Raw genomic sequence first — 27,912 nt, forward strand, 5'->3', positions numbered from 1 at the left:
CAATTTGATACTATTTTTAACTTTCTTAGGTAGCCATGGATGGTGTTTCCTTCGTCTCAAGTCTTTTTCTCACTGGAATATATCTTTTAAAAAAATAAACCAATTCAGTACCCAATTCATTTTTTACAATTTACGGGCAATTTAGCGTGGCCAATCCACCTGCCCTGCACATCTTTGGGTTGTGGGGCAAAATCCATGCAAACACGGGGAGAATGTGAAAACTCCACACTGACAGTGACCCAGAGCTGGGATTGAACCTGGGACCTCGGTGCCGTAAGGCAGCAGTGCTAACCACTGTGCCACCGTGTTGCCCGCTGGAATGTATCTTCACTGAGTTTTATGAAATGCTTCCTTAAATGTTTGTGGCTGCTTCTCTACAGACCTATCTACTGACCCCAGTTCACTTTAGCCAGCTCTGTCTTCATCCCCTTATGCCTTTATTTAAGTTTAAAACAGTAGTCTTGCACCCACACTTCTCTCCCTCAAAATGAATGTGAAATTCAATCATGTTATGATCGCTGCTACCTAGATGTGCCATTACTATGAAGTCATGAATTAATTGTGTCTCGTTACATATTATCAGATCTAGCATATCCTACTCTTTGGTTGAATCTTGCATGTGCTAATCTAAGAAACTGTCCCGAAAACACTCTTATCAACTCATCCTCCAGGCTAACTTTGCCAATATGATTTGGTCAGTCTATATATAGATTTAAATCACTCATGATAATCACCCTATCTTGCTCACAAACTTCCATTATTTCTTCCTGGATATCGCGTCCTACAGTGTGGTTACTGTTAGGGGGCTCATAAACCACTCCCATAAGTGACTTCCTACTTTTACTATTCTTATCTGTACCCCAACTGATTCTACAATTGATCTTTATAACTAGGGTCATCTCTATTGTCTCAATGTCATCTTTAGTTTACAAGGCTACCCCTCCACCTTTTCCTAGCAGCTCATCCTTCTGAAATGTCAAGTACCCTTGAATAATCAGTCTCTAACTTTTGTCTCTTGCAGCCGTCTCTGTAATGGCTATGAGATCATAACTATTTAATTCTATTTGAGCTGTGACTGCATCTGTTTTGTTATGAATGTTATGTGCATTCAGATACAGAGCATTTACCTCTGTCTTTTAACTTTTTTTGCAATTTCTGGCCTTATCTAGAGGCACACTCTTAGGTTTCTATGCTCTATTACTGTTGTTATGGGCCAGAGTTGAGAAAACTCCAAAGTATATCATGGAGTTCACCTGACCTACAACTGTTTATTGATTTTGGTTACGATGAGCAGAAGTGCCTGCCTTTCAGGTGTTGTTCAACAGAGGCCTTAAGCACTTTCAATCAAAAACAAAGTTTATTCTACAAATTTAATTAACATTTTTATAAACACACACAGTAAGCATTTTTATCAACTACCAACATAAATACCCCACACAGTTACAGTACCCTATGTATAACCCTTAATAAATTCTCCATTTAGCTGTTCCAATTTAATAACAAGATTCCATAAACCAGAACATCCTTTTCAGAGGTGTGGCCCATTACACAGCACCTAAGACCTGGTATGGATGAACATAGAACATACAGTGCAGAAGGAGGCCATTCGGCCCATCGAGTCTGCACCGACCCACATTAAGCCCTCACTTCCACCCTATCCCCGTAACCCAATAGCCCCTCCTAGCCTTTTTTTTTGGACACTAAGGGCAATTTAGCATGGCCAATCGACATAACCTGCACATCTTTGGACTGTGGGAGGAAACCTACACAGACACGCGGAGAACGTGCAGATTCCACACAGTGACCCAGCAGGGAATCAAACCTGGGACCCTGGCGCTGTGAAGCCACAGTGCTATCCACTTGTGCTACTGTGCTCCTGTTTCCTTTCCAAAGCAGCAGGTTTGAATTTCTTCCAGAAAACAGTTATTTATTTTCATGTTATCAAACAATCTGGAAACAGTTTTTAAAATGCAGATAGAGAAAATAAAACCTGTGCAGAACAAAACCAGTTCAAACTCAAAGTGAAAGTAAAACCAACTCTCAGAGCCACAGCCCAGCTCCACCCACACAATGACATCACTGAAGCCATGTGATAAGACAAAAACATTTCTTAAAGGGACACCTCCATGACACTGTCATGTTCTGATTATCATTTCCTTTGCTCTCTTGCCTTGTTTTCTCTCACATCTTCCCACACGTGATCCCACGTCCTCACATTCTGAAATTTAAAATATATTTATTTTTCTTTATTTTGATTACTGTTAAAGAAATGTGTATCATGTTTCTGACATAAAAACGGCAGTGTTACTAAGTAAATTTGAACAGATAGGTAATAGATATTTGTTGCCGTGAACAGTTAAAGCAGTTGTATTATTTTGCTTACCTGTGCTTCTACTTTTGAGCTTGAAAGCTTGAATGCGTGGACTTGAATTAGGTGGAATTCCCTTTAAAATATTGCCAAGAAAAGTCAATATAACTTTTAAAATGTTACAATTTCACTAAGCTGATACAGGAAGAGGGTTAAACTATAACCGCTTCACAGCACATTGTATATTGAAAGCGCTCAATAAAGTCTGCTGGTTGTGAAGTCTTATGTTTGAAGTTTGCTTTTGATGAATTTTTAAAACAAGTCTGTTAAGAATTATTGAACTTTAGCTGTTTCAGGTGTCCTTTACTGGGAAACATCTACACAGATTCAAAGTTTTTCTTGAACCTAGAAAAGAAGGAATTATGTGGATGCTATCTGAAATATAGACTGCTGCATGTTTAGATGGCAATTAATAGAAATTACAGCATATATATTGACCACTGTGCCGATGAAGGTGCTAACTCTTTAATTTGTGCTATCGCCTAATATTGTTTCAATATACTTTTCCTGATCCTTCTTATATTGCTTTTGAAATATTTAAACAATTTCCCTTTTCAATTATATCATAATCTCCACATGGATTGTCACTTAAGGTAAAGAATCCTCATTCTGATAGGCTAGAAAGTTCTGGAATCACTCAGGTCAGGCAGCAGCCTTTTTCTATTTTATTTCAGATTTCCAGCATTTGCAGTATTTTACTTTATATATTTTTAAATTCTTTTAGGGGTGTGAGTGTTTCTGGCAAGGCCAACATTTGTTGCCCACTCCTCATTGTCCTTGAAAAGGGGATGGTGAGCTGCCTCCTCCTTAAACTGCTACAGTAGATACACCACAGCGAGTTCCAGGTTTTTGAGTGACAGTGGCGTTATAGTCCTAAATTGAGACGGTGTGTGGATTGAAGGAGAACTTGCAGATAATGCCCTTATCCTTCTAGGTAATAAGATTTTCAGGTTTGGAAGGTGCTATCATTGGAGGCTTAGTGGGTTGCTTAGTGCATCTTTTAGATGGTGCACACTGTTGCCACTGTGTGTCAATGATGAATGGAGTGCCAGTCAAGAGTACTGCTTTGTCGTAGATAGACTTTGGGGAGTCAGGAGGCGAGTTACTTGCCACAGATTCCCAAGCTCTGGAGCCACTGGTAATCTGGTCCATGGTAATCCTCATGATGTTGATAGTGGAGATTGATACAATGGCGATAATACCATTGAATTATAGAATAGTTACAGCACAGAAGGAGGCCAATCAACCTGTCTTATCTCTGCCAGCTCTCAGCAAGAGCAACTTACCTGTCCCATTCCCTGGCCTTTTCCCTTTAGATCTGCAAATGTTTACTCTTCAGATAATGATCTAATTAACCAGCTGCCAGGAATGCACCCGTGAGAATGGCTGGGAAAACCATGGCCCACATCTACTTGGATTTCGCCAACCTATTGCTTATCCTGGTAAGTGCCCATTCCAAATGGCTTGTGGTCCACTGGGTACAAAGCACGACTACACGGAAGACAGTAGACAGGGTACGACACATTTTTAGCACACATGGAATACCCAAAGTCCTGGTGATCAATAATGGGACAGCGTTCACCAACCAAGACTTTGCATCATTCATGGCTGTGAATGTAATCTGGCACGTGAGGACTGCCCCGTACCACCTGACCTCAAACGGATTAGCCAAGCTGGCAGTCCAGACCTTTTAGTGGACCATGAAGAAGACGACTGTTGGATGTTGGGAGATACGGCTGGCTCACTTTCTCTTCAGCTACCATATGACACCGCATGCCACTACCGGGGTTGCTCCAGCGGATTTGACCATGGACTGATGGCTCAAATCTCGTCTCAGCTTCGTATTCCCCGATGCTGGCGCATGGATCCCATCAATGGCTGGATCACTCCAAGCTGGACTCACATCGGCGCTCGCCACTATGCATTTTCGAGCTGGGTGACACGGTTTACATGCACAATTTCAGTGCAGGAGCCACATGGCTCTCTGACGTGTTCCTCCACGCAATGGGCCCAGTCTCCTATGTGATCCAGACACCAGGGAATGAAGCCAACCGCCACCTTGACCACATTCGATGACAAGAATCGCTAGAGCTAAGTGAAGGTGCCCCGATTAAGGTCCGGGCACAATCCCCTTTATAGCCTAGGAAGACCCCCGTGACACTGCTGGGTCCAGAGCACTGCTTGTCATCGCCACCAGCTGTCAGACATCGGGAGGTCGAAGTAACCGATGCATCCGCGAGACACCAAGAGTTACCAAAAAAAGCTAGAAGAATTTAAACCACTTCTGACGTCTAGGTAACTGTTGTACAGATATAATTCTTCTGGATAGTGTCCTAGGCCTAATCATCTTCAGGTGGTTTGTCCATGATGTTCCTTCCATCATAAGATCAGAAGTGGGGATTTTCACTGATTTCTGCACACTGTTCAGTATCATTCGTGACTCCTCAGGTATTGAAACATGTCCAAATACAGCAAGACCTGGATAATATCCAGGCTTGGGCTGACAAGTGACACGTAAATTTCGCACCACACCAGTGCCAGACAGTGACCATCTCCTACAAGAGTGGACCAAACCATCGTCCCTTGACGTTAAATAGCACTGCTATTGCTGAATCCCCCACTATCAACATGCTGGGGGTGACCATTGACCAGGAACTGAACTGGACTAGCCATATTAATACTGTGACTACTAGAGCAAATCAAAGGCTAGGAATCCTGCAGCACGTAACTCACCTCCTGACACCCCAAAGCCTGTCCACTCCACCATCTACAAGTCACAAGTCAGGAGTGTGATGGAATACTTCCCACTTTCTTGGATGTGTTCAGCTCCAACAACACTCAAGAAGCTAAACACCATCCAGGATAAAACAGCCAGCTTGATTGCTACCCCTTCCACAAACATTCAGCCCAACCACCACCACCGGTGAACAGTGGCAGCTGCAGGTGCCATCTACAAGATGCACTTCAGAAACTCGCCAAGGCTCCTAAGACAACACCTTCTAAACCCATGACCGCTACCATCTGGAAGGACAAGAGCAGCAGAAGCTTGAGAACACCACTACCTTGCGGTTCCCTTCCATGTCACTCACAATCCTAACTTGGAATTATATCGCAGTTCCTTCACTGTCGCTGGGTCAAAATCCTGGAATTGTCTTCCAACAGCTCTGTGGGTGTACCTACACCTCCGGGACTGCAACAATTCAAGAAAGCAGCTCACCACCACCTTTTCAAGGGCATCTAGGGATGGGCAATCAATGCTGGCCCAGCCAGCTACAGCCACATCTCATAAATGAATTAATAAAAAATACTGGACCACCTCGGCATTTCCCCCAACTGCATGGGACTCCTCCTCTTCTTTCCCCAGCCGAACCCACCACCTCCCAACCTGTCCTGACCCAAGATCCTCCCCAAGCAAGGTCCAGCCACTCTCACCTTAACCTCCTCCCGCCACTACTTCCAATTCTCCCACAAACCTTATTTACCCCCCGCCAATATCCGATATGCCCACGACCTCCAATTTCCCCTGACCTCTAATCCCCCCCTGACCACCGATCCCCCCTGACCTCCGATCTGCTCGATCTCTGTTCCCCAGACGACCTCCAATTCCCCCACAGTCTCCGATTACCCCGATCTTGGATTCCCCTCTGATCGGAGGCTGCAAGGTTTGGACCATTAAGTTCCCCATGGCCTCACCTGTACGATCTTCCCTGATGAGGGGAGTGGGCTGAAACCCTTAACTAAGGGAGTCCTGGGACATAAGGACCCCAGCCTGACTGTGGGCTGGGCTCGGGAGACCCTTCAGGGAGTAGAGTGTGTAATATAGTAAGTTTTATTAAACCTTTTCATTCCAATCCAACATTGCTTCCTGGTGTTTGCTTGCTTGGATCTTACGCCCCCAACCTCCAGTCCCCCAATCTGCAATCCACCCCTGACCTCCAAATCCCCCAGCCCCCCCCCCCCCCCCCCCCCATCCTATCCAGTTACCATAGACATCTTCTCCTTAGCCTGTCAATTTCAATTAACATTTAAACCCTTCATTCATGGCAGTTTCTTCAATTTAACTCTCCTACAATTCAATGCTGGGACCCGGCGATGTGATGCATTGCTTGGATCTCGTCCAGCCCGAATTGGAAGTTCAGGCACACACGCCTCACAGATACACTAGGGGAAACTGGGCATTGAGTGAATAAGCAGCCTTCGAAGCGCAAATTGACCAGGGATCAACAACAAAATTGAGAAGATAGCACGGTAGCATTGTGGTTAGCACAAATGCTTCACAGCTCCAGGGTCCCAGGTTCGATTCCCTGCTTGGGTCATTGCCTGTGTGGAGTCTGCACATTCTCCCCGTGTGTGCGTGGGTTTCCTCCGGGGGCTCCGCTTTCCTCCCACAGTCCAAAGATGTGCAGGTTAGGTGGATTGGCCATGATACATTGCCCTTAGTGTCCAAAATTGCCCTTAGTGTTGGGTGGGGTTACTGGGTTATGGGTATAGGGTGGGGGTGTGGGCTTGGGTAGGGTGCTCTTTCCAAGAGCCGGTGCAGACTCGATGGGCCAAATGGCCTCCTTCTGCACTGTAAATTCTATACCGGAGTCACCGAACCCTCAACACACAGAGCCTTTGCACCCTCATGAGATTTCATCCTACCCTTGATGTAAAATAGCAACAGATTTATTCACTATCCATGGGAACAACTTTCTCCTTATCACTGATTATTTTTCCAATTTTCCAAACTTCAAACAATTGAAGGATACCTCAAGTTCATCTGTGCAGGGCACAATGAATGCAACATTTGGTTTCATAGAATCATAGAATTTACAGTGCAGAAGGAGGCCATTCGGCCCACTGAGCCTGCACCGGCCCTTGGATAAAGTACCCTACTTAAGCCCATACCTCCACCCTATCCCTGTAACCCAGTACTCCCACCGAACCTTATTTTGGACTCTAAGGGGCAATTTATCATGGCAAATCCACCTAACCTGCACATCTTTGGAGGAAACCAGAGCACCCGGAGGAAATCCACGCAGACACAGGGAGGAAGTGCAAACTGCACACATATAGTGACCCAAAGCGAGAATTGAACTCAGTTCCCTGCAGCTGTGAGGCAGCAGTGCCACCGCGCCGCCCCAGGTGTTTGGTACACCTGAAGAAATCCTACCGAACAATGGGCCACAATGGACTACTAGACCTGTTAGGGACAAAAATGGGGCATAAATCACATGGCATCCACGCCACACTATCCCAGATCCAACAGTCTTGCTGAGCAAATGGTTTGAGTAGTTCAGGCACTAATCATGGAGTGCAGGAAAAAAGTTTATCGGAGAAAGTTCTCAAAAGAACAGAGACTTACGACAGCACAAGACAGACATGCAGGTGTGGAATTGTCCATTCTGCGTGTGGAACAAATGATTTGGGTCATAAATCCTACCCAGGGAAGCCGGTCACCCAGAAGTATTCAAAGTGTATATCTGCCTAGGTCTTATGAAGTAACAACATTGAATGGAGGAGCCATGCTCAGGAGAAACAAATGCCAGCTGAAGGAATTGTGCAACTGTAATAATAATAATCTTTATTAGTGTCACAAGCAGGTTTACATTAACACTACAATGAAGTTTCCATGTGTTTGATAATAAATCATCGTTCCAGTTAAACTCCCATATGTTCTGTGTGTATCATTGCAAAGGTGGGACCGCAGAACACAACACTCATGATTTCACTTGCTCTGTTATTCAATGTTACATTTCTGATAATGGCTTCAGCTGATGATTTAAGATCTCACTGCATTCGTTGAAAAAAATAAAGAGGTTTGTCCTCGAACTCGCCATGCTTAGTCTTTGAATGCTTTTGAAGTTTTAAGGGTTTTTAATTTTCATTTTCCAGTACTTCCCTGCATATAACACACATGAACGTTGAATCCTGATTTGCATCGGTGGAATTAATAACCCATACCTCAAGTAATCATCTTTATGCTGCTTTGTTCCTATTTTCAGCTTCTTCTTCATGGGTTGTTCACCAAAGGCCCTAGATTTCACACCAGGACTGCTGACAAAATGGAGGAATCTCTCTCTTGCCTCGAACACATGTCGTCAGCATGACCTGCTCTCTGCCACCATTTCCGGTGGGAGACCTCCCTCGTTTGCTGAGAAAAACTGACGTCAGGAGGAGGCGGTCCACTCCATTGGGCTCTGGGACTGCCCACTGTTTGATCTGGTACACATGCACGGGATGGACAGCAATCTCAAAAGTCTGCCGTGCCACCATTTTAAAAGCTGGTCGTGGTTGTTGGGCGATCGCGAACACCAAGGCCAATTGCACTGCGACCCTCCCGAAACCTGCCCGCGACCCACCCGCGGGTCGCGACTCTGAGTTTGAAACTGCAGTAAGGTCATGAGAAATGATGAATTTGTATTTTTTGTGAATTTTGTATGATTTTGGTGAAAATACCTTCATTACTTCTCGCTGACCAAGTGAATTATGTTTATTTTCCTTCTCTCATTTATCCTTTGTGGGAGTCTCTCCCCATTTAGGATTTTCTCTCCTTAGTTGGTCAACACCAGAGAAGGTGGGGGTATAAGCCAAGTGTCTATTCAGGCTGTTCTATAAACATTTCTATATGATTGTGCAAACCCATCACACCCTCCAATCCATCCCATATTAGCTGACCATCCATTCAATCTTGCACTCTGCTTTTGGAGGTGTCTGCTCAGTAATTTTGAGATATTCAAATTCTGTCTTTTTCTCTGAAGGCTGTGTACTTGCAAAACAAGAGATGTAATCATGTGCACACATTGGGAGTTTGAACTTGACCAGCTGCACTCTTGATCAAATCAATCTCGACCACAAATCCACAAATTCAGCTCACATCAGTGCAGAGTTAATCCTCTCAACTGCCTGCTCCGCCTCAACATTTGAATAAAACCCATAAGGGCATTTTGTTTTGAAGTGACAGTGTTTGTTAATTAGTGGGTGCAGATCACCTTTGCCCCAGTTGGCCTATTTCTTTGTTTACATGTTCATGTGTTTTTACTTATTTGTCCAGGGGCTTGGTGAATCGAACGATATTAGCGCTGAACATTACTGACTGTGAATTAAACAGGCTGTCCTTAACACTTCAATTAAAATGTTCAACACAGGAACAGGCATTCTAGCAGACTAATTATTTCACCAAAGATAGGATGACAAATTTAACCCTTTCAGAACTAGAGTTGATTTAGTACCACCCTCATTCGTCAAAGTCAGTTTTAACATTCTCTGTAACAACCTTAGCATCATTATTAAACTCTAAGTTCTAAATTTTCTTATACACCTTAGCTTCTTTATCAACCCCTTGGTAACAACATTCTCTGTTGCACCCCACTATCATTCTAAGACACTCAGTTATAACCTTTCCTCTCTTACGCACATCCCGCTCATTAATGGACTCTTGGCAAAACCTCTCCCTCTAGTACACACCGACTTTCATTATCAAGCTGTCTTGCACACCACACCCTCACAACAACCATGGGGGCAGCACAGTAGCATAAGTAGATAGCACTGTGGTTTCACAGCGCCAGGGTCCCAGGTTCGATTACCCGCTGGGTCACTGTCTGTGCGGAGTCTGCATATTCTCCCCGTGTCTGCGTGGGTTTCTTCCGGGTGCTCCAGTTTCCTCCCACAGTCCAAAGATGTGCAGGTTAGGTGGATTGGCCATGCTAAATTGCCCTTAGCATCAAAACAGGTTAGATGGGGTTATTGGGTTACAGGGATAGGGTGGAAGTGAGGGCTTAAGTGGGTTGGTGCAGACTCGTTGGGCCGAATGGCCTCCTTCTGCACTGTATGTATGTTTTAACAAAGCTCCTTGTTATAACACTCTCTGTTGCACACATCCCACGGTCATTCTGTGACACTGAGGATTCCCAAAGTTAAATCCTCACCCACAGAAGATTTTGGAACTAGCCCATTGCCAGGGAATTGAAAGCAGGAGAGAGTGGATCGGAGAACCGGTCGGCAGGGAAACACACACACAACCTTAGTTAATGTGAAAGTCCCAGATTCCTGCCAAATTTGCAGGGGCACTGGCCATAATCTTCCAGCCTTCTCTAGACTCAGGGGAAGTACTCGAGGACTGGAGAATTGAAAATGCTATGCATTTGTTCAAAAAAGGTTATAAGGATAGCCCCAGCAATTACAGGCCAGTCACTTTTAACATCACTGGTGGGTAAGCTTCTATAACAATTATTAGGGATAGAATTAGTACAGTAGTCACATGGAAAAGTGTGGGTTGATTAGAATTTGATTTGATTTATTATTGTCACATGTATTAGTATACAGTGAAAAGTATTGTTTCTTGCATGCTGTACAAACAATGCATACCGTACATAGGGAAGGAAGGAGAGACTGCAGAATATAATGTTACAGTCATAGCTAGGGTGTAGAGAAAAGATCAACTTAATACCAGGTAGGTCCATTCAAAAGTCTGATAGCAGTAGGGAAGAAGCTGTTCTTGGGTCGGTTTGTACGTGACCTCAAACTTTGGTATCTTTTTCATGAAGGAAGAAGGTGGAAGAGAGTATGTCCGGGGTGCGTGGGGTCCTTAATTATGCTGGCTGCCTTTCTGAGGCAGCGGGAATTATAGATAGAGTCAATGGATGGGAGGCTGGTTTGCGTGATGGACTTGGCTACATTCACAACCTTTCGTCGTTTCCTATGGTCTTGAGCAGAGCAGGCTCCATACCAAGCTGTGATACAACAAGAAAGAATGCTTTCTATGGTGCATCTGTAGAAGTTGGTGAGGGTCGTAGCTGACATGCCAAATTTCCTTAGTCTTCTGAGAAAGTAGAGTTGTTGGTGGGCTTTCTTAACTATAGTGTCGGCATGGGGGGACCAGGACAGGCGGTTGGTGATCTGGACACCTAAAAACTTGAAGCTTACGACCCTTTCTACTTCGTTCCCATTGATGTAGACAGGGGAATGTTCTCCACTCCGCTTCCTGAAGTCGATGACAATCTCCTTTGTTTTGTTGACATTGAGGGAGAGATTATTGTCGTCGCACCAGTTCACCAGATTCTGTATCTCATTCCTATACTCTGTTTCGTCATTGTTTGAAATTCGTCCTACTACGGCGGTGTGATCAGCAAATTTGAAGATTGAGTTGGAGGAGAATTTGGCCACACAGTCATAAGTGTATAAGGAATACAGTAGGGGGCTGAGGACACAGCCTTGTGAGGCACCGGTGTTGAGGATGATCGTGGAGGAGGTGTTGTTGCCTATCTTTACTGGTTGTGGCCTGTGGATTAGAAAGTTCAGGATCCAGTCGCAGAGGGAGGAGCCGAGGCCAAGGCTACAAGTTTGGAGATGAGTTTTGTAGGAATGATGGTGTTGAAGGCTGAGCTGTAGTCGATAAATAGGAGTCTGACATAGGTGTCTTTGTTATCTAGGTGTTCCAGGGTAGAGTGCAGGGCCATGGAGATGACGTCTGCTGTGGACCTGTTGTAGCGGTAGGCAAACTGTAGTGGATCAAGGCAATCCGGGAGGCTGGAGTTGATTCGTGCCATGACTAACCATTCGAAGCACTTCATGATGATGGATGTCAGAGCCACTGGACGATAGTCATTAAGGCACGCTGCTTGGCATTTTTTTGGTACAGGGATGATGGTCGTCTTCTTGAAGCAGATAGGGACCTCAGATTGTTGTAAAGAGAGGTTGAATACCCCCGCCAGCTGATCCACGCAAGACCTGAGTGCTCGTCTGGGTACCCCATCCGGGCCAGTGGCTTTCCGTGGGTTGACATTCAGAAGGCTGCTTTGACATCTGCAATGGTGATCTCAAATACAAGTTTATCTGCGGCTTCTGGGGTGGAGGGCTCGCTCTCGGTGCGGGCATTGAATGCGTTGAGCTCATCAGGGAGGGGTGCGTTGAAGCTGACGATTTTATATGCCTTCACCTTGTTGCCCATTATGTCTTGCAGACCTTGCCATAGACGGCGGAGATCCGTGTGGCTGGCCTGGGACTCGAGCTTGGTCCGGTACTGTCTTTTGGCATCTTTGATGGATTTCTTTAGATCATATCTGGCTATGTTTTTTCATATCCTTATGTTTTTGGAACTCTTGTGTAAGGAGCTCCGTCCATTGCCTTGGCGGTGGGTGGGCTGGCGTTCACTTTGGTGATCCCACTCGATCCCCCATATTCTACTCCGTTTCGCTCCGCGTGCCTCGAAAGAGCCAGCATGGATTTCTAAAGGGGAAATCGTTTAACTAACTTGCTGGAAATTGTTTAAGGTAATGCTGTTGATTTGGTGCACATGAACTTTCAAAAGGTGTTTGAGATAATGCCACACAACAGACTTGTGCAAAAAGTTATATTAGCTCATGGAATAAAAGGGACAGTAGCGGCTTCCAGTGTGCACCATGGAGTAAATGGACACACACAAGGCAGCTCCTGCCCAAGGTTACAGAAAATAGCTCTTTTTTAATCAATACGGGGTGGAGTTTTGATGAAAAGACGTAGGTGAATGTTGGAGGAGTACTTTCCCCTAGGAATTATATGTTTCTTGGTTACCAGACCCGGCAGAAACAGTGAAAGATTTGGCTGAAGCTGCAGCAAAGACAAAAGCCTCTTTCAGCATGCAGGTGGGGGAAGGGCGAGCTTAAAGGCCTCAAGCTGACTTGAGGGCCTTTATTAAAGCTAAATTCTAGCAGCAGAGGGAACAACTGTGAAAAGATCTCACCAAGGCCATTGAAGAAGAGATGACAAGACTTCCTGTGGCGACCATGGAGGAGTAGGTCGCGCATTCGGCAGCTCCCATCTGGAACTGACTCTCGGACCTTTTTCAGGAGTTTCCATGGACTTTTTAGGGAAGATTGGTGAAGCGAACACTGGGGGCTGTTGAGCACAGGGCTAAATCGCAGGCTTTGAAAGCAGACCAAGGCAGGCCAGCAGCACGGTTCGATTCACGTACCAGCCTCCCCGAACAGGCGCCGGAATGTGGCGATGAGGGGCTTTTCACAGTAACTTCATTTGACGCCTACTCATGACAATAAGCGATTTTCATTTCATTCATTTCATTTCAAAAGGATTCCCTCTCTGTTGTATGGATAGCTGGACCAGGAGCCAGCAGACAGAAGCGTGCGGAGCAGGCACCGAGGCACGGCATGCCAGCCGGTATAGACCAGGGTCCATGGGTGCAGTGGGCACAGGAGCAACAGGAGGTCCTTAGGGGCTGTTTTGCTGATCTTAAAAAGGACGTGCTGGCCCCGATGAAGGTATCAATAGACCAAATGATCGCAACTCAGGCAAAACAAGGGAAAGCGATTAAGGAGATAAAGAAAAAGCTATCCGACCATGAGGACGAGTTGGTTGTATTGGCCCTTAAGGTGGAGGTGCAGGATGAACTCCACATGAAGTGGCAGGAGAGGCTGGAGGACCTGTAAAACAGGTCCAGGAGACAGAACAGATAATTGTGGGCCTCCCCGAAGGTGTGGAGGGGTCAGATATGGGAGCATTTGTGTCCAAGATGCTGGAGACGCTGATAGGAATGGGGGTGTTCCCTCGACCCCTGGAGCTGGACGGGGCGCACAGAGCCCTTGCAAGGAAGCCCAAGGCGAATGAACCGCCGAGGGCCATGGTGGTGAGATTTCATTGCTTCTCGGACAAGGAACTTGTCTTGCGGTGGGCAAAAAAAGAACGGAGCAGCAGATGGGAGAACAGCGTGATACACATCTACCAGGACCTGGGTGCGCTGCTGGCCAAGAGGCGTGCTGGATTCAGCAAGGGTGTGAAATTTGGGATGCTACACCCAGCGAGGCTATGGGTCACGTACAAGGAATGGCATCACTATTTTGAGACGCCGGACGAGGCGTGGTCATTTGTCAAACAAGAAAAGCTGGACTCGAATTAAAGGACAGTTAAGCGTTGGTGGAATGCGGCAGTGGGGCTGGGTAACACAGTACAGTTTCTAATATAAGATTGTATACAATGTTGGGTGCGTGTAAGGGCTGTGGTGGTGGCTGGAGGGTGCAGTGTTTTCGGCAAACTTGAGATACGGAGGGGGGAGGGGGCCCTCTACTTAGTGCGAATTTTCGGGAAGTTGGAGCCTTGGTTCAACAAGTGTCTCCTCATGGGGCAATGTTAGTGTCTTCTGTTTATTTTTTGTTTCGTATTATTATTTACTCACTGGGGCTGGAGAGGTAGTTTAATTGGTTTATTCACGTGGGGAGAAGGGTCCGGACAATGAGGCGACAGTCTGATCGGCGCAAGGGTCGGGAGTTGCCAGGGTCAGCATGGGTCAGCTGACTCTCGGGAGAGTAGTGGGGGGTGAGCAAGTGCCCAGCTGGTGCTTGGTGGGGGGGGTCTTGGGTCGTGGGGTTGTTGGCCGGGGGGAGGGAAGGGGTTGATGCTGCTTTGCTGGCAGAGGAGGTATCAATTTTGGGGTACCAATTGAGGGTCGAGGGCGGCGGCTCCCTGTGGGGCCGCTCGAGGAAGCGAAGGGCGCGGGCTCAAGGTTGGCCAAGAAATGGTGATGGCTAGTCGGCAGGGGGTGTGTGTGTGTGTGTGTGTGGGGGGGGGGGGGGGGTGGTTAGCCCCCCCATCCAGGCTGATCATGTGGAATGTGAGGCGTTTGAATGGGCCGGTCAAAAGAGCGCGCGTGTTCGCGCATCTAAAGGGATTAAAGGCAGACGTAGCAATCCTTCAGGAGACACATTTAAAGCTCGCAGACCACATGAGATTGAGAAAGGGATGGGTAGGCCAGGTGTTCCATTTAGGGCTGGATTCGAAGACCAGGGGGGTAGCAATTCTGATCCGTAAGGGTGTGGCATTCGAGGCTGGGAGAATTGTGGCAGATAAGGGGGATATAATGGTGAGTGGAAAGTAGGAGGTGGTCCGCATGGTGTTTGTGAACGTCTATGCTCCGAATTGGGATGATGTGGAATTTATGAGACGCTTGCTAGGCAAAAAGAGTCACACCACCTGATTATGGGGGGAGAGTTTAACACAGTCAGTGACCCCGAGCTGGACTGGTCGAAGTCCAGGACAGGGAAGCGACCAGCGGTGGCTAAGGAACTGAAGGGTTTTATGGAGCAGATGGGGGTGGGGGTGGATCCCTGGAGGTCCGCGCGGCCGAGAGCGAAGGAGTTCTCTTTTTTCTCCCACGTTCATAAGGTTTATTCCCGCATAGACTTCTTTGTCTTGAGCAGGGTGTTAATCCCAAAGGTGGCGGGAACAGAATACTCGGTAATCACAGTCTCGGACCATGCCCCGCACTGGGTGGACCTGCGGCTTAGTGAGAGAGAGAGGGCAGCGTCCACTCTGGAGACTAGATGTGGGTCTGCTGGCGGACGAAGAGGTTTGCGGGCGGATTGCAGGAACATCCAGGATTACCTGGAAACAAATGATACGGATGAGGTAGCAGCGGCAACGGTCTGGGAGGCTCTGAAGGCAGTTGTCAGAGGGGAACTCATCTCAATTCGATCCCATAGGGAAAAGAGAGAAAGAGCTGAGAGGGAGAGACTGGTGGAGGAGATATTCCAAGTGGACAGGAGATACGCAGAGGCCCCCGAGGCAGGGCTACTGAGGGAGTGGCGGAGTCCGCAGGCGGAGTTTGAACTGCTGACCACAGGGCACATCTGAGGAAGGCAAGGGGGGCAGTCTATGAGTATGGGGAGAAAGCGAGTAGAATGCCGGCACACCAACTGCGAAAGAGGGAGGCTGCCAGGGAAATCGGGGGAGTAAAGAATAAGGAGGGTAACACGGTCGTGGATCCAGGGGGGGTGAACAAAGTCTTTATGGAATTCTACAGTAAGCTATACGAGTCAGAGCCCCCGATGGGAGCGGAAGGGATGAGGCAATTTTTGGACCAGTTGAGGTTTCCAAAGGTGGAAGAGGACCTGGTGGAAGGGCTGGGGGCCCCGATTGAATTGGAGGAGATTGTCAAGGGTATAGAGGGCATGCAATCGAGTAAAGAATTGAGGATTGCGTCTCAGGGGCGATAGAGGAAGACCAGACTGGGTTTGTTAAAGGCAGACAACTCAATACCAATGTCCAGAGACTTTTGAATATTATTATGATGCCCTCAGAGGGTGGGGAGGCAGGGATGGTAACAGAGAAAGCCTTTGACCGGGTGGAGTGGGAGTACCTCTGGGAAACGCTGGGGAGGTTCGGGTTTGGTGAGGGCTTTATTGTGGCTGGGTGAAATTGCTGTACCGGCGCCTGTAGCAAGTGTATGTACAAACTGGCTGAGGTCGGGGTACTTCGAGCTTCACCGGGGAACAAGGCAGGGGTGTCCCCTCTCCCCGTTACTATTTGCCCGAGCTATAGAACCACTAGCTATGGCGCTGAGAGCCTTGAGGAACTGGCCGAGACTGGTTCGGGGGGGGGGGGGGGGGGGGGGGGGGGGGGCGTGGATCATCGGGTCTCGCTATACGCGGATGATTTGCACCTGTACATTTCGGACCCTGTGGTGGCGATGGGGGAGGTTCTGCAGATCCTGAGGGATTTTGGTAGTTTTTCAGGGTACAAACTGAACATGGGAAAGAGCGAGTTGTTTGTGATCCAGGCCAAGGGGCAGGAGGAGAAACTGAAAGAGCTGCTGCTTAGGATGGTAGAGAAAAGTTTAATTACCTGGGTATACAGGTGGTCAGGAAATGGGATGCCCTGCACAGGCTCAACCTGACCCGGTTGGTGGAGCAAATGGAAGGTGACTTTAAAAGGTGGGACATGCTCCCGCTGTCACTGGCAGGGAGGGTGCAGACCGTGAAAATGACTGTCCTCCCCAGATTTATGTTTGTCTTTCAGCGCCTCCCCATCTTCATCCCTGAGGCCTTTTTTAAGCGGGTGAGTAGGATCATTACGGGCTTTGTGTGGGCGAATAAGAACCCTCAAGTAAGGAGATCGCTGTTGCACCACAGTCGGGGGTGCGGGGTGGGTTGGCACTGCCGAACTTTCGAAACTATTGCTGGGCGCCAATATAGCTATGATTAGTAAGTGGCCGATGGCGGGGAGGGGGGGGGGGGGGGGTAATGTGGGAGCAGCTGGAGGTGGCATCTTGTACAGGTACTAGTTTGGGAACTTTGATAACATCTCCTTTGCCGTTCTCGCCGACCCATTACTCCACAAGTCCGGTGGTGGTGGCGACACTGCGGAATTGGGTACAGTGGAGAATGTATGATGCACAATCAATGGACACGAAACGTAGATAAAGTCCGAACAATAGGCTTTAATATACAAGAAGTGGACCCGGCAGACGTACAGAAGAATGGCAGACTGCCGGGGACACGGGTTCTTATACCCTGCCTCGTAGGCGGAGCTACCTACCTCTCAGCCAATCGGCTGAGAGGCACATGACATACCTGGGCCAATGGGCAGCGAGTCCTCTGCACCAATGGCAGCTCACACTTCCAGGTACCGTAATACCCCTAGTCATACTACCACATTCACCCCCTGTTGAGAAAGGAACCGGGGGGGGGGGGTACGGGGAACGCGGACATGGAGGGGGTGTGCGTGTCCCGTGAGTACGTGAGAGACTGGTAGTATGACTAGAGATGTTAGGTCGTACCATTGCATTGATGGCTGCCCACTACCCCCGACTATGTACAAAATACAGAACAGGAACTATGTACACTTTGGGAAAATGGGGGGGGGGGAAATGGAGAACAGGCAAAAAAACAAGAGTTCATCAGCAGGTTACATGGATTCGATCAGCCGATCGGGTGCCTTGGATGTCCTGTGCGACCTGCGTAGCTGTGCCGGCGATGTTGGAACGGTGGTCGTCTGTGACTCCGGGAGCGATGATCCTGTTTTTGCGTCTGTACCCCTAGCCGGGGGAGGGTTGTCCTGTCCACTGGGCAGCGTGTGTGTAGGTGTCGGTGGGGCCGGGGAGGGTGCGCCTGCCGGGGGCTGTTGGGGTTGGGGGGGGGTGGGGGGTGCTGGCGCCAGGGGGGGGGGGGGGGGGGGGGGGGGGGGGGTGGCCGGGATCCAGCGGGTGCCAGGTCCTGAAGGGAGACCGTGTCCTGCCGGCCGTCGGGATACTCCACATACGCGTATTGCGGGTTTGCGTGGAGTAGCTGGACTCTTTAGACCAACGGGTCCGACTTGTGCACCCGCACGTGCTTCCGGAGCAGGATGGGCCCGGTGGTAGCCAGCCAGGTCGGGAGCGGGGTCCCTGAGGAAGACTTCCTGGGAAAAACAAGAAGGCGTTCGTGAGGCGTTTGGTTAGTGGAGATACAGAGGAGTGATCGGATGGAATGGAGGGCGTCTGGAAGGACCTCTTGCCAGTGGGAGACTGGGAGATTTCTGGACCGCAGGGCAAGCAGGACGGTCTTCCAGACCGTACCGTTCTCCCTCTCAACCTGTCTGTTACCCCGGGGGTTGTAACTGGTCGTCCTGCTGGAGGCAATGCCCCTGCTGAGCAGGAATTGACGCAGCTCATCACTCATAAAGGAGGACCCCCTATCGCTATGAATGTAAGCGGGGAATCTGAACAGGGAGAAAATGGTGTGTAGGGCTTTAATGATTGTGGTGGTGGTCGTGTCAGGGCAGGGGATGGCGAAAGGGAAGCGGGAGTACTCGTCAATCACGTTGAGGAAGTACGTGTTGCGGTTGTTGGAGGGGAGGGGACCTTTGAAGTCCATGCTGAGACGTTCAAAGGGGCGGGAAGCCTTTATGAGATGCACTTGTTCGGGGCGGTAGAAGTGCGGCTTGCACTCCGCGCAGATGTGGCATTCCCTGGTCACTGTCCTGACCTCCTCGATGGAGTAGGGCAGGTTGCGGGTCTTTATAAAGTGGAAAAAGCGGGTGACCCCCGGGTGGCAGAGGTCCGCGTGGAGGGTTCGGAGGCGGTCCACTTGTGCGTTGGCACAGGTGCCGCGGGACAGGGCATCGGGAGGCTTGTTTAGCTTCCCAGGACAATACAAGATGTCATAGTTGTAGGTGGACAGTTCTATCCTCCACCGCAAGATCTTGTCGTTCTTTATCTTGCCCCTCTGGGCGTTGTCAAACATGAAGGCCACTGACCGTTGGTCTGCGAGGAGGGTGAACCTCCTGCCGGCCAGATAGTGCCTCCAATGTCGCACAGCTTCAATTATGGCCTGTGCTTCCTTCTCAACCGAATAGTGGCGGATTTCGGAAGCGTGGAGGGTACGGGAGAAGAAGGCCACGGGTCTGCCCGCTTGATTGATGGTGGCTGCCAGAGCTACATCGGACGCGTTGCTCTCGACTTGGAAGGGGAGGGACTCGTCGATAGCTCGCATCGTGGCCTTTGCAATATCTGCTTTAATGCTACTAAAGGCCTGGCTGGCCTCCATCGACAGGGGAAAAGTGGCTGATTGGATGAGGGGACGGGCTTTGTCGCCGTAATTGGGGACCCACTGGGCGTAATATGAAAAGACGCCTAAACAGCGCTTGAGGGCTTTGAGGGAGTGGGGGAGGGGAAGCTCCATCAGGGGGCGTATGCGTTCAGGGTCGGGGCCTATCACTCCGTTACGCACTACGTAGCCGGGGATGGCTAGACGGTCGGTGCTAAACACGCATTTGTCCTTGTTATAGGTCAGATAGAACATAGAACATTACAGCACAGAACAGGCCCTTCGGCCCTCGATGTTGTGCCGAGCAATGATCACCCTACTCAAACCCACATATCCACCCTGTACCCGTAACCTAACAACCCCCCCCCCCCCCCTAACCTTACTTTTAAGGACACTACGGGCAATTTAGCATGGCCAATCCACCTAACCCGCACATCTTTGGACTGTGGGAGGAAACCGGAGCACCCGGAGGAAACCCACGCAGACACGGTTAGGACGTGCAGACTCCGCACAGACAGTGACCCAGCCGGGAAGCGAACCTGGGACCCTGGAGCTGTGAAGCATTTATGCTAACCACCATGCTACCGTGCTTAAGGAGATTAAGGAGCTTTGCGGTTCGGAGGAATTTTCGGAGGTTGGTGTAGTGGTCCTGCTGATCGTGGCTGCAGATGGTGACATTATCGAGATACGGGAAGGTTGCCCGTAAACCGTATTGGTCGACCATTCGGTACATCTCCCATTGGAAGACCGAGACCCCGTTTGTAACACTGAAGGGAACCCTTAAAAAGTGGTAGAGTCGCCCATCCGCTTCGAACGCAGTGTACTTGTGGTCACTCGCGCGGATGGAGAGCTGATGGTAGGCGGACTGGAGATCCACCGTGGAGAAGACCTTGTACTGCGTGATCCTGTTGACCAGGTTGGAGATACGTGAGAGAGGATACGCGTCCAGCTGCGTAACCCTGTTGATGGTCTGACTGTAGTCTATGACCATCCTATTTTTCTCCCCGGTCTTTACCACCAGCACTTGTGGTCGCCAGGGGCTGTTGCTAGCCTCGATGACCCCTTCCTTCAGAAGCCATTGGACTTCGGACCTGATGAAGGTCCGGTCCTGGGCACTGTACCGTTTGCTCCTGGTGGCGACGGGTTTGCAATCCGGGGTGAGGTTTGCAAACAAGGACGGGGGATCGACCTTGAGGGATGCGAGGCTGCAGACAGTTAAGGGGGGGCATAGGGCCGCCGAATTTGAATGTTAAGCTCTGGAGGTTGCACTGGAAATCTAACCCCAGGAGTGCCGCCGCACAGAGGTGAGGAAGGACAAAGAGCTTGTAATTTTTAAACTCCCTCCCCTGGACCGTGAGGTCTGCTATGCAGTACCCTGTGATCTGGACCGAGTGTGAACCGGAGGCCAGAGCGATTTTTTTGTTTGACTGGGTAAACAGGAAGAGCGCAGCGTCTTACCATGGCGGGGTGGACGAAACTCCGTGCTCCCGGGGTCCAGCAGGCAGCTTGTCTCATGGCCGTTGAGGAGGATCTTCGTGGTTACCTTGGATAGAGTGCGACGCTGCGACTGGTCCAATGTGACAGAGGCAAGTCGTTGCAGAAACTCTTGAGTCGTCATCAGGCCGAGAGTAGTTACCTGCGGGGTCCTCGGTGCCGATCCAAGATGGCGGCGCCTATCGGCCGCACATGGTGGGGGGTGGACAAAATTGCGGCGCCATTTCCCCGCACGTGGAGTTGGGGGCCCAAAATGGCAGCGCCCAGGGACCGCATGTGGCGTCGGGGGCCCAAAATGGCGACGCCTGGGGATCACACGTGGCGATGGGGGCAGCGAGGTCCGCGGGCTGCACGGGGCCCCTGAGGAGAGCGGGGGGAGGACCCGCGGTCACTGCTCGGGACCGCAGCGACCGCTTTAGATTGGGAGACGGCCACAAAGTGGCCCTTCTTGCCGCAGCCCTTACAGGTTGCGGAGCGAGCTGGGCAGCGCCGGCGGGGGTGCTTTGCCTGGCTCCAAAAATAGCAGCGGGGTCCCGTGGGTTTATCGGGGCGCCCTGCGGCGCAGGCCTGGGGGGGGTGTCCGAGTCCGTGGGGGTGAGGGAGGTTGCATTCCACGCTGCCCAGGGGGCCGCCATGCGGTCGGGGGCGTACGCGCGGGCATTACGATTCGCAACGCCTAGGGAGGAGGCGAGGGCCCATGTCTCCGTGAGGCTTAAAGTCTCTCTCTCTAAAAGTCTTTGGCAGATCTGTGAGGACTGCATACCTGCAACGAAAGTGTCTCTGATCAAAAGTTCGGTATGCTCGACAGCAGAAACCGCTGCTGTAGTTCCTACCCAGCATGAGGAGGGCACGGTAAAATTCTGGGTAATCTGTGGGGCTGACAGGCACTGGTACACATGATCCAGGGGTTGGCACAGTGGTGCCACAAGCGATCGCCCCCCCCCCTCCCCACCACCCCCTCATGGCGGCCCTCCTGCACAGGATCCCCACCCCCAGCCAGCCCCCTTCCGCCGTGCACTGGGGTGGCAGTCCCAGTGCCCCCGGGCTCTTTGCCTGTGAGCAAAGATGGCTACTCAGCTCCCCACAGAAGCACTTCCGCCAGATTCACATATTTAAAAAGGAGTACTAATCGGCGCCAGCATGACCACTTGCTGGGGAGGAATTTGAATGACAGGAGACAGTTGAATTATGGGGTCGATATTGTTGATAATGTGGAAATGGGGATTAAGTGGTGATAATTAGTTTCTCGCCTCGCTGCAGCGAGATACTGATTTTGCCTATGGGAGCAGGACGGTTGCATCACAAACTGTTTGGCACCTGGCGTGGATCTTGGGCGAGATTCTCCCAAAACGGGAGAAATCGTAAAGCTGCCGTAAAACCCGGGCGGGTTTTACGGCAGCGCGCCCCTTCCCGACCGGGGACCGATTCTGGTCCCCGGTCGGGGCTAGCAGCCCGACGCCGTAGGCTCCGGCAAGACGGGCTTAACGAAAATCGTTAAGCCCGCTTGCCGGAGTTAGCGCCAGCTGATGCGTCATATGACGTCAGCCGCGCATGCGCAGTTTGGAAGACTCCAACCCGCGCATGCGCGGGCGACGTCATCGCGTTTTTGCGCGAAACACGCGCATGCGCGGGCCGGGTTGCCCCTCAGCCGCCCCGCGAATGGATACTGCGGGGCGGCGGAAGGACAAGTAGTGCGCGGGCATCGGGCCCGCTGCCCGCGATCGGTGCCCACCGATCGCGGGCCCATGGCACCCTTGGCACGGCCGTGGTACGGCCGTGCCAATCGGTGCCATGGTTATTAATAGCGAGTTTGTGACGCCGTTTTTACGAACGGCAAGACCAGGTGTGTTTGCCGTTCGTAAAAACGGCGGAAAGGGCTGGGACTTCGGCCCATCTAACAGCTGAGAATCGCTGCCGGCCGTAAAAAAAACGGCGGCAGCGATTCGGGTCGGGACTTCGGCGGGGGGGGGTGGGAGAATAGCGGGAGGGTGGCAAAAATGTCGGGAAGGCCCTCCCGCTATTCTCCCACCCGTCGTGGGGGGCGGAGAATTTTGCCCCTTGTTTTTGGCCTCTCCCACTATTCATTGGCCTCGCTATGCTTGAGCAAGAGCGCACCAAGGCCAGAGAATCACTCCCTATGTCTTTATGTAACTGTGAAGAGTGGTGGAAGCAGGATTCAATCGAGACATTCAAAAGGGCATTTGATAATAACTTGAATGGAACCAAAGCACAGGGGTACAGGAAAAGGCAGGAGAATGGCACTATGCCATGATGCTGGTTTGGAGATCCGGGGCAGACACGATGGGCTAAATGGCCTCCTTCTTCACTGCAATAATTCTGTGATTATGAGACCATTCATTTATTCACTGTTTTACTGTAAAATCTGCCTTTATATGAGGCACTTCTCACATGGACTGAGCTCCCGATCTATTGCTGCTCACTCACTTTCCTGCCTCCTCAGGAGCCTTACGGGCGCAATCTAATCAAAAGGTTTCTAAGTGTGTAGCAGGCAGGAACTGTTGGGTTTTCCCGATGTCTGACCTGGCGATGCTGTCACTGGTATCTAACATTAATTAGGGCACTTAATGATGCCTCATGGGCATCACGCCGGAAAAGACTGTCCAGCCAGCTTATTCGCCTGGACTGCGCTTGGCAGCTCCCCATTAATGAGTGGAGTGTCACCAGGAGGACTGTCACCTAGTGCTGCAAGAAGCAAAACGACTTCCACAGGGCCGCATGGGTGAGTTGGTGTTGGCTCACTAGCGTGGGTCATGTCCGTCACACACACACACACACACACACACACACACACACACCCCCCCCCCCCCCCCCCCCCCCCCCAGGTCTAGAATTGAATCTCCTTTCATTGGATTTGTCAGTACTTGGTTGAAAATATTTTCCTGGACACACTGCATGAATCTTTCTCCCTCAGTGCCCCTTATATTGTTTGAATCCCAGTTGATATTGGGATAGTTAAAACCTCCTACTATTATTGCCCTCTCGTTCTTACGGGCAGAAATTAGCCAAAATATTTGTTCTTCTATCTCCTTTCACTATTTGGGGTTTTGTGTGACTGCCGCTTTTTAAATTCGAACTTCAACCCATAAAGCCTTGTTTGTTGACCCGTTTAGTATATCATCCCTACTCACAACTGGAATTGATTCTTTAATCATTAGTGCTACTCCCCTTCATTTTTTTTATCTCCTCTATTGTGTCTGAAGACTCTATAACCTGGATCTGATTAATTAATTTAACATTGATTGCAATTTTATGATTACATTATCAAATTGGCTTTAGTCTTTATACTAATTAACTGATACAATCTTAGTTTATAGTTGATGGAATTAAATTAAGAGCTTACCAGTATGCTCACCCCATGCGATTCCTTGTCCCAATAAGAGTAGCTAACGGTTAGAACTGAAACTAGTTCCATCAGAATGTTAACTGCAAGGAATTAGTCTTCCTGTTCATAGTAATAAACCTGACATTTACTTTTATATTAGTTCCCTGCAAGATATTACAAGAACTATAATGAATGCAGGGAAGAGAAAAAAAGACTGTTAATGACAATCTAGTTATGAGAGAACCCTTGGAGATGAGTGACCATAATGTGGTAGAATTCTTTATCAAGGTGAACATTGAGGTAGTTGATTCTGAGAAAAAGGTCTTGAACCTCAATAAAGATAACTATGATGGTATGAGGCATGAGCTGGCTATGACGGACTGGGGAACATTAGGGCTGGTTTAGCACAGTGGGCTAAACAGCTGGTTTGTAATGCAGAACAAGGCCAGCAACGTGGGTTCAATTCCTGTACCGGCCTCCCCGAACAGGCGCCGGAATGTGGCAACTAAGGGCTTTGGGCAGCAGGGTAGCATGGTGGTTAGCATAAATGCTTCACAGCTCCAGGGTCCCAGGTTCGATTCCCGGCTGGGTCACTGTCTGTGTGGAGTCTGCACGTCCTCCCCCTGTGTGCGTGGGTTTCCTCCGGGTGCTCCGGTTTCCTCCCACAGTCCAAAGATGTGCGGGTTAGGTGGATTGGCCATGCTAAATTGCCCGTAGTGTCCTAATAAAAGTAAGGTTGGGGGGGGGGGGGGTTGTTGGGTTACGGGTATAGGGTGGATATGTGGGTTTGAGTACGGTGATCATGGCTCGGCACAACATTGAGGGCCGAAGGGCCTGTTCTGTACTGTTCTATGTTCTATGTTTTCATAGTTACTTAATTGAAGCATACTTGTGACAATAAGTTATTACTATTATTATTGAAAGGAAGGACGCAAGAGTAGAAAGGGTGCTGTGGCCAAACCATGGCCTACAAGGGAAATTAGAGATAGTACTAGATTCGAAGAGGCATACAAATGTGGGCGGTGCAGTAGCATAGTGGTTAGCACTGTTGCTTCACAGCACCAGGACCCGGGTTTGATTCCCAGCTTGGGTCACTGTTTGTACAAAGTGTGCACATTCTCATCGTGTCTGTGTGGGATTCTCCCACAAAGTCCCAAAAGACGTGCTTATTCTGAATTCTCCCTCAGTGGACCCGAATAGTCGCTGGAGTGTGGCTACTAGGAGATTTTCACAGTAACTTCATTGCAGTGTTAATGTAAGCCTACTTGTGACACTAATAAAGATTATAATTATTATTATTTTTAAATTAGCAAGAAAATGCAATAGATCTGAGGATTGCGAAGAGTTTAAAATTCAGCGAAGGCAGACCAAGGGATTGATTAAGAAGGGGAAATACAATTTGAAAGTAAGCTAGTGGGGAATATAAAAACTTAACTGTAAAAATTTCTACATGTATGTAAAGAGAAAAAGGTTTAAAAAAAATAATGTAGGCCGCTTACAGTCAGAAACGGGAGAATTCATAACAGGGAACAAAGAAATGGCTGAGGAACTAAACTCGTACTTTGCTTCTGTCTTCACGACGGATGACATGAATAATATACAGGAAGTTCTATGAAGCAAAAGTTTAAGTCAGGAGCTGTAAAGGAAATTAGTATTAGTAAAGAATGGTTTGGGGGTAATTAATGGGATTGAAGATGGACAAATCTCCAGGGCCTGATTATCTTCATCCCAGAGTACTTAAGGAAGTGGCCCGAGAAATAGTAGATCCATTGGTGGTCATTTTCCAAAATTCTTTGAACTCTGGAATGGTTCCAACAGATTGGAGGGTAGCGAATGTAACATCACTATTCAAAAAGGGAGATTGAGAGAAAACAGGGAACTATAGACCAGTGAGTCTAATGTCGGTAGTAGGGAAGTTGCTGGAGTCAATTATCAATGATTTCATAGCAGAGCACTTGGAAAGCAGTGGTATAATCAGACAAAGTCAGTATAGATTTACGAAAGGAAAATCAGGCCTCCTCCTGCTTCTATTTTCTATGTTACCTGACAGCAAGTTAGTAACAGTTTCTCCAAAATTGTAATGCCCATCAAGTCAGTTGCATAATACAGGTAAATGTTTATTCTCCATTACCCTTTTAAGCACAGACATGATTTGAGGAATAGACCTCAATAAGAATTGGACTGTTCACTCAGCTTGTGCTGTGTTTGGTTATGTGATAGTTTCCATGGATCCTATGACTGCTTTACAACATATGGTGCTAACATGCGGGCCGCATGATGCATTCATGGGTAAAAATAACCTTAAAAAAACCTTTGACCTCATAAAATCTTGGATGTTCAAAATGTTTCCAAAATATAACATATGAATATCAACTCTAGAAAGTAACACATGGTGAAAATGCTGTATTTGAAAATACATGTGTCAGTCATATTGCACACCACTGTGAATGCAAAGTGATCCAAAAATAATGTTTAAATGTCTTGCTAATTGTGAACCCTTTCTTCGTCACATAATAACATGGATAAAGGCTGTGAAGCCTGAAATTATGAAAGTAACAATATACCTTATCAAAGTATCCACTGCAGTATCCATAAAAACATTATGATCTTCCAACCTTACTAAAACAACAAAATTCCATGCTTCTTGAATATGGAATTGTCAGCACAGATGTCTGGAAACCCATCTCATTTGTTGCCTGTGAATATTTAAGCAGATTTTCCACTCTCAGTAGAAGTATTCAATCCATCTAAAAATAGATTATGTTATATTTAGAATAATAGATGGCCTGGAGATGCACTGCATTGATATACTGTACATAGCCATGAAATGTTTATGGAACCCAACAGGAGACCACTTATGTCATTAGAAATGAATCAAATATCATTTACCAAATATATTTAATATGCTTTTTTACTAAAATGTAATGCATTATGTGAACCAGGCCAGGTGGGTAATGAACCAGGCCAGGTGTTAGATCTGGAGGTAGGTGAACACTTTGGAGACAGTGACCACAATTCGGTGACCTTTACATTAGTGATGGAAAGGGATAAGTATACCCCGCAGGGCAAGAGTTATAGCTGGGGGAAGGGCAATTATGATGCCATTAGACATGACTTAGGATGTGTAGGTTGGAGAAGTAGGCTGCAAGGGTTGGGCACACTGGATATGTGGAGCTTGTGCAAGGAACAGCTATTGCGTGTTCTTGATCAGTACGTACCAGTCAGACAGGGAGGAAAGGGTAGAGCGAGGGAACCGTGGTTTACCAAAGAAGTGAAATCTCTTGTTAAGAGGAAAAAGGAGGCCTATGTGAAGATGAGGCGTGAAGTTTCAGTTGGGGCGCTTGATAGTTACAGGGAAGCGAGGAAGGATCTAGAGAGATAGCTAAGATGAGCAAGGATGGGATATGAGAATTCTTTGGCAGGTAGGATCAAGG

The 27,912-nt window shown here is 48.6% G+C and overlaps 1 protein-coding gene and 1 long non-coding RNA gene across 6 annotated transcripts in view; one reads left to right on the forward strand and one right to left on the reverse strand.

Annotated features, from left to right (window-relative positions):
* pitpnc1a (phosphatidylinositol transfer protein cytoplasmic 1a) overlaps positions 1-27,912 on the forward strand; it is a 384,643-nt gene that overhangs the window by 93,183 nt on the left and 263,548 nt on the right. Inside the window, exon 2 of one of the 5 annotated variants that reach the window (XM_038776791.1) lies at positions 12,312-12,368. The exons of the other annotated variants lie outside the window; for them this stretch is intronic. The gene's annotated coding sequence lies outside the window, so the exon portion shown is untranslated. The remainder of the gene's footprint in view (positions 1-12,311; positions 12,369-27,912) is intronic. 5 annotated transcript variants of the gene reach the window in all.
* LOC119953018 lies at positions 1,836-27,170 on the reverse strand. Its single transcript, XR_005457937.1, has 3 exons — positions 27,043-27,170; positions 2,384-2,444; positions 1,836-2,218 (listed from the first exon to the last, which is right to left on the reverse strand). It is a non-coding gene; the product is annotated as an uncharacterized LOC119953018 (long non-coding RNA).

The sequence above is a fragment of the Scyliorhinus canicula genome, chromosome 18, assembly GCF_902713615.1.
Source record: "Scyliorhinus canicula chromosome 18, sScyCan1.1, whole genome shotgun sequence".
NCBI lineage: Eukaryota > Metazoa > Chordata > Chondrichthyes > Carcharhiniformes > Scyliorhinidae > Scyliorhinus > Scyliorhinus canicula.